The sequence below is a fragment of the Sus scrofa genome, chromosome 2 (assembly GCF_054392235.1).
Source record: "Sus scrofa isolate SSC_HxYL_T2T_F1_AM1 chromosome 2, Sscrofa_HxYL_maternal_Yorkshire_Landrace_v2.0, whole genome shotgun sequence".
Taxonomy (NCBI): Eukaryota; Metazoa; Chordata; class Mammalia; order Artiodactyla; family Suidae; genus Sus; species Sus scrofa.
Genome location: NC_139384.1, coordinates 69,393,925 through 69,408,668, shown reverse-complemented (window position 1 = coordinate 69,408,668; position 14,744 = coordinate 69,393,925). Strand labels below are relative to the sequence as shown.

General features: G+C 45.6%; 1 pseudogene; it reads right to left on the bottom strand.

Annotated features, from left to right (window-relative positions):
- Positions 1-5,503: 5,503 nt before the first annotated feature.
- Positions 5,504-5,584, bottom strand: LOC146405441 (small nucleolar RNA U3; annotated as a pseudogene).
- Between the last annotated feature and the right edge of the window lie 9,160 nt (positions 5,585-14,744).

Here is a 14,744-nt window from a genome sequence, read left to right as displayed (position 1 = left end):
GGGCAAGAGTTAGGTAAGAGTGCCTTCTAGGGGCTGGGGCTGCCCCCTTATTAGCATAGGAGCTGTGAGGACCAATGACAAGTTGCTGGAAAAACCCCTGACTTGGAGATGATTGAATGGGGCTACTACAGGCAGAGGACAGCCCAGGCTTTTAGTTTCGGTTTCTTTTTTCATTTTCCCAGAAAAAAAGGTGAGTAGTTTCTGCCAAATTATGGCCTCGGGCTGAATGCTCGCCAGTGGGATCCTGTGGGAGGGGAGTTGCGGCTGCCTCAAACACCCCATGTCAAGTTCCTGCCCTTCTCCTCCAAGTTTCTGAGGGTGACAATTGCAGTTACTGAGCATCCGGTGCATGCCAGCTTTGTGTTCATCTGTCCCATGACCGGAAGAGGCCTAGGGCATTTTCTGTCCAGTCCCCAGCTGGGGAAAGTGAGGCTGAGAGTTGAGTGTTGGCAGGCTGGGGGCAGGGCCCGGGAGTGATGGAGGAGGCTGGGATTTGAGCTCAGGGGTCTCCGTAGCGACCTAGCAGGTGTTGATTTAGCATCCTTGCCCTGTGGAAAGGACCACAGGGAGCCACCGAGGGTGTGAGAGCCTGCAGGGAAGCCGGAGAAGAGCGGGAGGGACCCACGTGACCGAGGCTGCGGTTCCCACTTTTGGCCACTTGAGGTCAGCCCAGTCAACAGGCTCCAGCCAGGAACAGGCTCATACTTCCAGAATCCGCTCCTGCCGCCTGAGAGATCAAATATTTGCCCGCATGTCAGTTATCAGAGGATGTCCCAGTCCTCAGCGATTGCAGCCACCTCTAAACTGGCGAGCCAGTGAGCCCTGAGGGAACTCAGGAAGGAAAGAAAGAATACCTGCCACCTAGCAGCCATCAGACTGCAGCCACTTCTTAAGGTGAGCCCTGAGGAAAATCAGGAGGTGAAAACACAGGATACTGGCCCCAGATGGCTGAGGTGCACATTGAAGGAATGGTTTCAGTGAGCCCAGACCTTGCATAATCTTCCTGTACACAGAAAAGCACTAAATTCCTAAACTTGAGGTATCCAGTTGTTTGTTTTTTTGGTTGGTTTTTTTTGTCTTTTTAGGGCTGCACCCGAGGCACATGGAAGTTCCCAGGCTAGGGGTCTAATCTGAGCTGTAGCCGCTGGCCTACGCCAGAGCCACAGCAACGTGGGCAGCAACGTGGGATCCGAGCCATGTCTGCAACCTACACCACAGCTCATGGCAACGCCAGATCCTTAACCCACTGAGCAAGGCCAGGGATTGAACCCGAAACCCCATGGTTCCTAGTTGGATTTGTTAACAAATGAGCTACAACCGGAACTCCTCTAGTTTTCTTTTATTAGCAGTAGTCTTTTTTCCCTACTGCCTGCCCTTTGTTACCAAACTCCTATATATCCTAGCTCCCCCACCTCCTCTGAGCAGTTTTTTTCAGGGTTACTTAAAATGCTGACTTCAGGAGTGCCTGTGGTGGCGCAGTGGAAAACGGAAACCGTGCCTGCCGTGGGTGTGGCCCTATAAAGACAAAAAAGACAAAAGACAAAAAAAAAAAAAAGATGCTGAGTTCAGGGCTTAACTCCTCATTTCACCCCCAATAAACTTAACTTTCAACTTTCAGGCTGTGCATATTTGGTTTTTGTCTTTTTTTTTTTTTTTTTTTTCTTTTTGGTTGCAGCCATGGCATATGGAAGTTCCCAGGTTAGGGGTAGAATCGGCTGCTGTAGCTGCCAGCCTACACCACAGCTCACAGCCACACCAGATCCTTAACCCAATGAGCAAGGCCAGGGATCGAACCCAAGTCCTCATGAATACTAGTTACTAGTTGAGTTTGTTACCGCTGAGCCGTGAAGGGAACACTCAGGTTGTGCATATTTTTTTAAGTTGACACAACTTAGGATTCCAGGTAAATTTACTGAATTTCAGTTACCTCATCTGTAAAGTGGGACCATAACAGAAGCAGCCTCATCAGGAGGAGCTTTTGAATAAAGAGGAGTTTTGAATAAAGTGCCTCAGCATCCAGTAGGTGTCCAATGGATATGCAGCCCGGTCTGTGGCTCAGGGCAGAAGGAGAGGTGGATAATGTGGAAACATGGCTTCAGAATGAGGAGCATGTTTTGAGGGAGTACAATCTGATCCATTTGTCTTTCTTTCTTTCTTTCTTTTTTTTTTTTTTAAGGGCTGCACCTGTGGCATATGGAAGTTCCCAAGCTAGGGGTAGAATTGGAGCTGTAGCAGCCAGCCTGCATCACAGTCACAGCAATGTGGGATCCAAGCCAGGTCTGTGACCTACTCCACAGCCCATGGCAACATCAGATCCTTAACCTACAGAGCAAGGCCAGGGATTGAACCTGTATCATCATAGATGCTAGTAAGATTCATTTCTGCTGAGCCATGACAGGGACTCCTAATCTGGTCCATTTGGGAGACACTGAACCCAAAGGGCTTGGGGAGCCTCTGGGGATGAGGTAGGAGGTAGCTTGGCCCCTGGGCTGAGAATAGCTGGGACGTGTTAGGCAGAGTAAATTGGGCCTTGCTTCTCTTTGACATTTCAAGGATAAAGCTGAGCTCTGCTGGAGTAGAAAGATAAGAGGACCACTTCAATCACTCCTGGGGTCAAGGAGAGCTCCCCAATTACACATGTGCAGAAAGACTCCTAGGGGTCAAAAAGGGAGGGGTGCCAGACCATCATAAGTCCTGCTACCATCCCAGAACCCCTTGCTCTGGAATCCAACTTTGCCAAAAGATGAGCACGTATATCAGGGATGGCCCTGGGCCCATTCAGGGTGAGAGATAAAACAAGATGACTGGCCAAAGGAAAACAAAGCCTGGGAAGAACTGTCCAACATAAGTGATTTATTTTGTCTTTTTTTTTTTTTTCTATTTCTTTGGGCCGCTCCCGCGGCATATGGAGGTTCCCAGGCTAGGGGTCGAATCGGAGCTGTAGCCACTGGCCTATGCCAGAGCCACAGCAACGCAGAATCCGAGCCGCGTCTGCAACCTACACCACAGCTCACGGCAACGCCGGATCGTTAACCCACTGAGCAAGGGCAGGGACCGAACCCGCAACCTCATGGTTTCCAGTCGGATTCGTTAACCACTGCGCCACGACGGGAACTCCCTACATAAGTGATTTAAATCACCTCCTGGGTGCTCGCCTCATGAAGGAAGAGGCCTGCACCCACCCTCCTCTTTTGGGTGTGTACTACTATCTTGCTTCTGTCTTAAATAAACTACTTCTCTGTGTGTTTTCCCATACGTTGTACTGTGTCTAAAATAATAAACTTCATACCAATTTATACAATCTTTGACTCCTTGAAACATTCTTGCTTTCAATGGGAGCAAGAATCAGGGCAATTCTTCTAGCTTTTAGCTGGTCTGGGGTTAGGATTTCTGGTTTTCACTCTGGCTCCCCAGCCTCAATTCCTGAGCAGAGAATTATGATCTGGCTTCAAGCCATCACTCACTGCTGTCTCTCTGAGATCAGGGAGAGGTCCCCAAAGGGGGTTGCACCCTGGAGGGAGGCTCAGAAGACTCAGGCTGCACTCCCCTCCCCTCCAAGGGACCAAGGGAACCCAGAGCTTCCTGCTAGAAAACAGCCTGATTACAGGCTTCCGGTTGCCTACTGAGACCTCTGGAAGGCAGCGTTGTGCTCTTTCCTGTGGCTTCTTTAGCCACAGTCTGGCCACAGCTCAGATTCTGTTGAGTCAGCCATTTGAGTTTGGGGGTCAAACGGTTGGCAGGGCCGAAGCCAGGGCCCCAGGGCCCCAGTTGGACATCCCTCTGCCTAGAAGCCCCTCCCCCATTATTAAGCCACTCAGCAGCCAAATGACAATGTTTCTAGGATGATCTTGCTAAGGAGACCCCAGGAGAGCCTCTGCTTTCCATGAGCAGGGGCTCCCCTCCATTGTGCACTATGCGTGCGGGTTGCAAAGAAGAAATTTCCAGATTCAAAGAAAAGTGAAGAAAAGACAAGTTTATTGAGGCAAGACACTCTATTAACACATCGGGCCGACTTCCTGATAATCAGGGAGAGCCAACCCTGAAGAGAAAGAAGATATTTTTTTTTCCTTTTAGGGTTGCACCTGCTGAATGTGGAGGTTCCCAGGCTAGGGGTGGAATCAGAGCTGTAGCTGATGGCCTACACCACAGCTGTAGCAACTTGGGATCCGAGCTGAGTCTTTGACCTGCATCACAGCTCAGGGAAATGCTGGATCCTTTAACCCATTGAGTGAGGCAAGGGATTGAACCCACATCCTCACCGATGCTAGCTGGATTTATTTCCGCTGAGCCATGACGGGCACTCTGAAAAAGAAGATTTTATTTATTTATTTATTTTTACTTAATGAATTTTATTACATTTATGGTGTACAACAATCATCACAACCCAATTTTATAGCATTATCATCCCTCAGTGAATCCCCCCACCCCCCAACCTCTCTCCTTTGGAAACCATAAGTTTTTCAAAGTCTGTGAGTCAGTATCTGTCCTGCAAAGAAGTTCATTGTGTCCTTTTTTCAGATTCCACATGTAAGTGATAGCATTTGATGTTGGTGTCTCATTGTCTGACTGACTTCACTTAGCATGATAATTTCTAGGTCCATCCATGTTGCTAAAAATGCTGTTATTCCGTTCCTTTTAATGGCTGAGTAATATCCATTGTGTATATGTACCACATCTTCTGGATCCACTCCTCTGTCGATGGACATTTAGGTTGTTTCCATGTCTTGGCTATTGCAAATAGTGCTGCAATGAACACTGGAGTACAGGTGTCTTTTCGAGTCATGGTTTTCTCTGGATAGATGCCCAGGAGTGGGACGGCTGGATCAAATGGTAGTTCAATTTTGAGTCTTCTGAGGACTCTCTATACTGTTTTCCACAGTGGTTGCACCAATTTACAGTCCCACCAACAGTGTACTAGGGTTCCTTTTTCTCCACAGCCTCTCCAGCACTTATTGTTTGCAGACTTTTTGAAGATGGCCATTCTGGCTGGTGTAAGGTGGTACCTCAGAGTGGTTTTGATTTGCATTTCTCTAGTAATGAGTGATGTTGAAGCTCTTTTTCATGTGTTTTTTGGCCATGCATGTGTCTTCTCTGGAGATTTGTCTGTTTAGATCTTCTGCCCATTTTTTGATGGGGTTGTTTGTTTTTTTGGTATGGAGCTGCAGAAGGTAGTTATAAGTTTTGGAGATTAATCCCTTGTCAGTTGGTTCATTTGCAAATCTTTTCTTCCATTCTGTGAGTTGTTTTTCATTTTGTGTAGGGTTTCCTTTGCTGTGCAGAAAATTTTAAGTTTGATTAGGTCCCATTTGTTTATTTCTGTTTTTACTGTCATTACTCTAAGAGGTGGATCTGAGAAGATGTTGCTGTCATTTATGTCAGAGAGTGTTTGGCCTATGTTTTCCTCTAAGAGTTTTATAGCGTCTGGTCTTATATCTAGGTCTTTAATCCATTTGGAGTTTATTTTTGTGTATGGTGTTAGGGAGTGTTCTAATTTCATTCTTTTACATGTGGCTGGGTGCTCTACACATTCAGAGAAATTTCTCGAGTCACAAACTATAGAAATGATCCCTGAAAGTATAGTCTTCCATCCTTCTGATTTTAGCTTTACTATTTTTTTTTACATTTTATTTTGGAATAGTTTTAGATTTGCAGAAAATTAGCAAAGATATTACAGAAATATTCTATATTCCGTAGATCCCATTTCCCCTAGTTTTACCATCATACATCTGTATGGTACATTTGTTACAATTAACGAAGCATTACTGACTGATAACATTTTGAACAGAAGTCCATGTGTTGCAAGAAGGGGGAGCCCTTCCAGGGCCTGAGAATGGTCTCTAGTCTAACACTTAGAAAGGAATGGTGGAGTTCCCGTCGTGGCGCAGTGGTTAACGAATCCGACTAAGAACAATGAGGTTGTGGGTTCGATTCCTGGCCTTGCTCAGTGGGTTAAGGATCTGGCGTTGCCGTGAGCTGTGGTGTAGGTTGCAGACGTGGCTCGGATCCCATGTTGCTGTGGCTGTGGTGTAGGCCAGTGGCTGCAGCTCCAATTGGACCCCTAGCCTGGTAACCTCCATGTGCCACGGGAGCGGCCCTAGAAAAGGCAAAAAGACAAAAATAAAATAAATAAACTTCTTAAAAAAAAAAAAAAGAAAAAAGAAATGAATGGTCCCAGGAGACACAGGTGCTGACAAAGCAAAAGACTTTATCGGGAAGGGGCACCCAGCCGGAGAACAGCAGGGTAAGGGCATCCAGGGGAACTGCTGTGCCATGTGGCTTGCAGCCTCAGGTTTTATGGAATGGGGTTTGTTTCCAGGTTGTCTCTGGCCAGTTGTCTTGCTTGGCCGTACTTGGTCTGGCTCAGGGTCCTTCTTGGTGGTGCGCATCTCTCAGCCAAGATGGATTCCAGTGCCAAGGATCCTGGGAGGTTTGTTGTCTCCTCCCTTCCACTGGCCTTGCCCACATCATCTTGGTTAGTCTTCAGGGCCGCACCATGTGCCTTTTCGGGGCCTCCTGCTGTGAGACATCTCCTGCAAATGTGCTGTTGTTGTACTTGGCCAAGATGGACAGTTTTGGTCAATGGTCCCCTAGCACATGCATTATTCAGATCTCCTCAGTTTTTCTTTAATGTCCTTTTTGCTGTCCCAGGATCCCATTGTTACATTTAGTTGTCATGTCTCTGTCTGTAGGCTCCTCTAGGCTGAGACAGTTTCTTAGGTTTTCTTGGTTGTTTTGCTTTCTTTTCTTTTCTTTTTTTTTTTTTTCTTTTTTCTTTTTTTTTTTTTTGCATTTTAGGGCTGTGCCTGAGGCATATGGAAGATCCCAGGCTAGGGGTTGAATCAGAGCTACAGCTGTCAGCCTACACCACAGCCACAGCAACAACAAATCCCAGCTGCGTCTGTGACCTACACTGCAGCTCATGGCAATGCTGGATCCTTAACCCACTGAGTGAGGCCAGGGATCGAACCCACATCCTCAGGGATACTAGTCGGGTTCTTAACCCACTGAGCCACAACAGGATCTCCAGGCTTTCTAGGTTTTGATGACCTGGACAGTTTTGAAGAGAACTGATCAGGTGTTTTACAGGATGACCCTCAGCTGGGATATGTCTGGTGTTTTTCTCATGATTGGACCAGGGTGAGGGGCTTGGGGAGGACCACAGAGGCAAAGCCCCCTTCTCATCACACCAGGTCCAGGGCTCATGCCGTCAAGGTAAGCTTATCACTGTGATGTTGACCTTGATTGCCTGGCTGAGGTTGTGTCTGTCAGATGTAAAGCTCCCCCCCCTTTCTGTGCTGTGCCCTTCAGAAAGAAGTCGCTATTTACAGGCTATGCCTAAGAATCAGAAGTCACGTTTCATCTCCTTGAGGGCAGAGCATCTGTGTAAATCATTTGGGATTCTTCTGCCTGGGAGATTTGTCTCTTCTCATTGATTTATTTATTGAATCATTTGTTTACTTATAATGATTTTTTATTTTTTCCATTATAGCTGGTATAAGTGTTCCGTCAATTTTCTACTGCACAGCAAGGTGACCCAGTTACACATACATGTATACATTCTTTTTTTTTTTTTTGCTATTTATTGGGCTGCTCCTGCGGCATATGGAGGTTCCCCAGCTAGGGGCCGAATCGGAGCTGCAGCCACCGGCCTACGCCAGAGCCACAGCAACGAGGGATCCGAGCCGCGTCTGCAACCTACACCACAGCTCATGGCAACGCCGGATCGTCAACCCACTGAGCAAGGGCAGGGACCGAACCCGCAACCTCATGGTTCCTAGTCGGATTCATTAACCACTGTGCCACGACGGGAACTCCTCTTTTTTTTTTTTTTACTGCTAATACAATAGTACACTATGACAATTAATACAATACAGCTAATATAATAGTATATCACAACCAATCATGTATACATTCTTTTTTTTTTTTTAAATCAGTCTTTTTTTTGTCTTTTTCCCTTTTTCTAGGGTCATTCTCGAGGCATATGGAGGTTCCCAGCTAAGGGTCTAATCAGAGCTATAGCTGCCGGCCTACGCCACAGTCAGAGCAACTCGGGATCTGAGCCGCGTCTGCAACCTACACCACAGCTCACAGCAACGCCGGATCCTTAACCCACTGAGCAAGGCCAGGGACCAAACCCACAACCTCATGGTTCCTAGTTGGATTCGTTAACCACTGCACCACGACAGGAACTCCCATGTATACATTCTTGAATCATTTCTTTATATCCCTGTCAACTCACGGATTTTTTTTTATACTTTCCGTTATTGTGTCATTTGAATGGTTCCAACTTTGGTAACTTGTTACTTTTGACAAACTTAGTTCCACAAGAACATTCTGGAACATTCCCTGTAGGCAAGCAGAAACCAGGGGCTTATAAGGGGCTCAGTTAGGAGAAGGCTGTCCTCACACCCAGGGGCAGGTAGGGAAGAGACATGGTTTTAGGAGAAGGGAGCACCCACATGGGAGATTTTTCTTTTCATGGTTAATGTTAAAGAGGATAATGTAAGAGACATTAACAAAACACATTTTGTGAAGAAGAAAAGGGTCATCGGTAACCCTGCTTCCTTCATTCAATTTTTATTTTTTTAATTTTTTTTCATTAAACCGCACATATATTTCTCTGCATCATGAGACAATACATGCCTGCTAAGCTTAATGATGTTGTGGCTGGGAAAATTAATAAACAGAACCTTATCTAAAATGGAATAGATTTCCTGTCATGGCTCAGTGGTTAACATCCATAACAACTTGGGTTGATCCCTGGCCTCGCTCAGTGGGTTAAGGATCCGGCATTGCCGTGAGCTGTGGTGTAGGTCACAGATGCAGCTCAGATCACGAGTTGCTGTAGCTGTGGCGTAGGCTGGCAGCTACAGCTCTTGTTCGTCCCCTAGCCTGGGAACCTCCATATGCTGCCAGTGCGGCTCGAAAAGACAAAATGACAAAAATAAATAAATAAATAAATAAATAAATAAATAAATAATAAATAAAGTGGAATAGAGAGGTCAGAATGGTGAGCTCTTATGCCCTACCCCTCAAAATCAGTTCTAACAGAGAAAGAGATGATACTTTTGCATGACCAACAGGAAGGAGATTACTACTTTTTTTTGGGCGGGGGGGGGGGGTGCAACACTTGTGGCATGCAGAAGTTCCTGGGCCAGGGATCGAACCCATGCCACAGCAGTGATCTCAGCCACAGAAGTGACAATGCTGGATCCTTAACCCACTGAGCCACAAGGGAACTTCTCAGGTTTAATATTTAAGGTACCCGATCTCTGAACAGGACTACACTTGGATCCTGGTAGGTTTCATGGCACCTTGAACTTCTCCAAACCTCAAACTAAGCACCAATTCTGAGGTTTTTCTCAGGTCAGCTGGCTACTGTTGAAATTGAATTCCAAATTTCTCTCTTATGGTCCAGCTCATATATGCTTCATTCAAAAACAGCACACCTGGAGTTCCCATCATGGTTAACGAATCTGACTAGTATCCATGAGGACACATGTTCAATCCCTGGCCTTGATCAGTGGGTTCAGGATCCAGCACTGCTGTGAGCTGTGGTGTAGGTCACAGATGCAGCTCGGATCCTGTGTTGCTGTGGCTGTGGTGTAGGCTGGCAGCTACAGCTCCAATTCGACCCCTAACCTGGGAAATTCCATATGCTGCAGGGCCCTAAAAAGCAAAAACAAAAACAAAAACCACAGCAAACTTGACTCCGTTATTTGGGGAGGTCAAGATGACCTCGTTCTTGGAGACTTAAAGAAAAGCGCAATTAGGAGTTCCTGTCGTGGCACAGGGGTTAACAAATCCGACTAGGAACCATGAGGTTTTGGGTTCGATCCCTGGCCTTGCTCAGTGGGTTAAAGACTCGGCATTGCCGTGAGCTGTGGTGTAGGTCGCAGACGTGGTACAGATCTGGGGTCACTGTGGCTGTGGCGTAGGCTGGTGTCTACAGCTCCGATTAGACCCCTAGCCTGGGAACCTCCATATGTTGCAGGAAGCGGCCCTAGAAAAGGCAAAAAGACAAAAAAAAGAAAAACACAATTAGGCCACCTGCCCTTGGACATCCTAATTATCAGCTTCCTTTTTTCCTCTCTGTATTTGAGAAGGAAGGGAATGTCCTTTGGAGGTCGTACCCCAAAACACAGGGCCTGTCATTGACCCAGAGGGTATTATAGCCAAGATCTGGACCCTTGTGACACAAGATTACTCCTCGTCTCAGGTCCGCTCCTTCCATTCCTCTTCTGATTAAGGTCACCAAAGAAATAATCATGGGATTGTCTTTGACTACCCTTTGTACCTGGCAGTGGAAGCCCTCCTCAATTCCCATCACACTCAGTACTTTTCAATCGCCTCACCTGCTATGAAGTCATTTTGCTAACTGCTTTCCCCATAACTCTTTCAAATTGTAACCACCTCAACCCTGCTATTTCTCTCCTGTCCGTCACTGACACATCCGCTCATGACACTTTAACACCGACCGATTACCTTCGGACTCCCTGTAATACTTTCCAAGAGACTCCTCTAACCACTAATGGTTCCTAATTGAAGGATGATGATGGTAAACATGGAGCTGGATGTGCCATTACCCCTCTTAAAGTTGTTTTGGCAGCACATTTACCTTTGGCCACTTTGACCCAACAGGCTGAATTATACACTCTCGCTCAGGCTTGTACTTTAGCCAAAGGCAAAACTGCAAACATTTATACATATATCCAATATGCCTTTGGGGTAGCCCATGATTTTGAGATACTATGGAAACAGTGAGGTTTCCTTACCTCTAGTGGGGAAAATGTTTAAAATGGCTCTTATGGAGTTCCCGTCGTGGGTCAAGTGGATAACAAACCTGACTAGTATCCATGTGGATGCGGGTGTGATCCCTGGCCTTGCTCTGTGGGTTAAGGATCTGGCGTTGCCGTATCTGTGGTATAGGTTGCAGACACGGCTCAGATCCCACGTGGTTGTGGCTGTGGCTGTGGCTGTGGTGTAGGCCAGCAGCTATAGTTCCAATTGGACAGCTAGCCTGGGAACCCCCAAATGCCGCAGGTGTGGCCCTAAAAAGACAAAAGACGAAATAATAATAATAATAAAATGGCTCTTATATCCCAAACACATTAGATGCCATACTTTTACCAGCTGCATTGGCTACCATTAAGATCCTTGGGTAGTTCAAGCTTGACTCCCTAGAGGCAAAAGGAAACCAGCTCACTGACATTTCTGCCAAAGATGTTTCTCTCAAAGGAACCAATGGTCAAACCTCTGTCATAGCCCAAAGGGGTGCTTCCTAAGGTAACAATCCAAAAAAACAGACTAGATATGCCCAACAATTGGCCCCAGAAAAGGAAAGGCAATGTTGAAAATCTAGTAACTGTTGGTTTGATAAAAAGAAAGAACTCTGATTTGGGTCAAATAACAAATAAATCCTTCCAGAGAGGATTACCACTCCTTTTATATATAATAAAGGAGTGAAAAAAACATATAAATTATATATAAATAATATGTTATATATTATATATAATATATAAATATATAATATATAAACAGTATATTATATTAGTATTTAATACACTAGACTATATTAAATTCATATGATACACAATCCCTACTTCTTACATTAAATCAATGTATTAAACCATTGACCCACTGACAAAATAATACACATGAACCAATATTAGTGGGGAAAGATGACTAAGGCTGTAAAAGATGCTTACTTCTCCTGTCTCATTTGTCCAAGCTACAATCCAAGGAAACTGTTCATGCTGCTCCTGGACATTTTGAATTGCCTAACGGCCCACTGGAGGTTTGGGAAATGGATTTCATGCAGCTGCTGCCATCTCATGGATATAAATATATTTTAGTCATGGTCTGTATGTTTTCTCACTGAACTGAAGCTTTCCCTTGTAGACTGGCCACAGCCTCTGTGGCTAAAATTTTGTTGGAAAAGATTATTCCTGCCTGGCAAGCCCTTCTTGAACTTTATATGATAGAGGAACTCATTTTACAGGTCAGGTTTTTTGACAAAGCTGTATTTTTGTTTGTTTGTTTGTTTTTGTTTTTTGACTATATCCCTCAAATCTCTTTTATTTTATTTTTTTATTACTCAATGAATTTATTACATTTGTAGTTGTACAATGATCATCACAATCCAATTTTATAGGATTTCCATCCCACAACCCAAGCACATCCCCCCACCCCCCAAACTGTCTCCTTTGGAGACCATAAGTTTTTCAAATCTGTATTGTTTAGCCAGTTTACAACACTTTGGCTGTGCTCAATCCTCATTTCATCGGAGTTAGTTAAGCGTACTACCAGCACTATAAAGATTCAAAATTTGTGGATCCCCTCCAAATGTCTTGACCAAAAGCATTGCTGTTGGTCCTTCTAAATCTCAGATATGAAGTTCCCATTGTGGTGCAGTGGAAACTAATTTGACAATTATCTGTGAGGATGTGGGTTTGATCCCTGGCCTCGCTCAGTGGGTTGGGGATCCGGCGTTGCTCTGAGTTGTGTAGGTTGCAGACATGGCTTGGATCCTGTGTTGCTGTGGCTGTGGTGTAGGCCTATCACCATAGCTTGGATTTGACCCCTAGCCTTGGAACTTCCCTATGCTGCAAGTGCAGCCCTAAAAAGCAAAAAAAAAAAAAAAAAAAAAAAAATCTCAGATACATGGGAGTTCCCGTCATGGCTTAGTGGTAATGAACCTGATTAGGATCCATAAGGACATGGGTTTGATCCCTGGTTTAGCTTAATGGGTTAAGGATTTGGCATTGCTGTGGTTGTGTGTAGGCTGGCAGTTGCAGCTCAGATTTGACCCTACCCTGGGAACCTCCATATGCCGCGGGTGCGACCCTAGAAATGAAAAAAAAAAAAACAACCCCTCAGATACACCCTCTTTGGAGTTCATAAACTCCCACACTTTGAGATACCACAGGACACTCAATGGCCCCCATCTCTTTTGATATGTGGTTGATAAAAGTACTTACACTTCAGGAGTTCCCATTGTGGTGCAGTGGTTAACGAATCCGACTAGGAACCATGAGGTTGCAGGTTCGATCCCTGGCCTTGCTCAGTGGGTTAAGGATCTGGTGTTGCCGTGAGCTGTGGTGTAGGTCGCAGAAGCGGCTCGGATCTGGTGGTGTTGTGGCTATGGCATAGGCCGGCGGCTACAGCTCCTGATTGGACCCCTAACCTGGGAACCTCCATATGCTGCGGGAGCAGCCCTAGAAAAGGCAAAAAGACAAAAAAAAAAAAAAAAAAAAAGTAAATACATTTCAATATTGTAAAGGCCTGATTGCTTCTATTAAAAATAACCATGCTCTGGTAGAACAATCTTTTCACAGTGCGCTCCAAGGACTGGAAGACTTTAGGCATTAGACCTTGCAACCTGGAGAATTCATCTTTTGGAAAAGTCACCTTCTGAAGGATTCTCTTCAGCCTTGCTGGAAAGGCCCTTATCATGGATGGCTAACCAACCCTTGTGCCACCACACTCCAGGGAATAGACTCTTGGATTCATCTGACACATTTAAGAAAACACCAAACCCTGACACTGGTGATCTGAAGGTAAAAATATCCCAGAATTGAAGCAGATGACATCTAGTGAGACATCTTTCCCAAGATATCCAGGAGTTCCCACTGGGGTGCAATGGGATCAGTGGCATCTTGGGAGCGCTGGGACACAGTTTCAATCCCCAGCCCAGCACGGTGGGTTGGGAATCCTGTGCTGCTGCAGCTGTGGCTTAGATTACAACTGCGGCTCATTTCAGATCTGATCCCTTCCTGGCCAGGAATTCCATATGCCATAGGGCAGCAAAATAAATAAATAAATAAATAAAAATAAACAAGCAAAAAAAAAAAAAAAAACCCCAAGATATCCAGGTGCAAAGTTTTACAATTCAAAGAAATCTCTCTCTTTCACTTGGACTGTTAACTGATTCTGGATTTTTATCCAAATCCTCGGTCTTTGAATTTGCATACCACAGGCTGGATTGTTGGAGTTCCCATTGTGCCATAGAGGAAACTAATCTGACTAGCATCCATGAGGCTGCAGGTTCAATCCCTGGCCTTGCTCAGTGGGTTAAGGATCGGCGTTGCTGTGAGCTGTGGTGTAGGTCCCAGACACTGCTCGGATCTGGTGTTGCTATGGCTGTGGCGAAGGCTGGCGGTTATAGCTCCGATTGCACCCCTAGCCTGGGAACCTCCATATGCCATGGGTGCGGCCCTAATTTAAAAAAAATAAATAAAAGGGAAACACAGGCTGGATCGTTGATAAAACATTTGGTTTTATAATCGAGCAGGACCCTATGAGGGCTTCCCAGAGTGCAGACACCCCCCCACACTCATAGCCACCATTTGCCTTTTTATCTATAGAAAAACTTTAGTCCAAGAACCAATTTAACCAGGGAAGTGAAAAAAAATACAGAGAAAAAAGAAAACAGCAATAATAATTCAGCCATTCAACAAATTCAAGGACCTGCAGTTCCGCAAAGACTGTAGATAGTACTGAGCCATGTCCTTGAAGCTGTTTTGCAGGTACTGAAGCCCCCACCAGGTGGAAGAGGTCACCTCTATGGCATCCACCAGCACTGTAGACCCCAGACCAATTGGAGCCAGAAGGTTGATGACACTGACTCTCAAGCACCTCACCACCCACCCATCAGGAAAATGTCCATGAGCTGACCACGCCCCCCTCCCCAAACACTATAAGACCCCTCACTACCCCCTCTAAGGGGGGCTGGGCACAGTCCT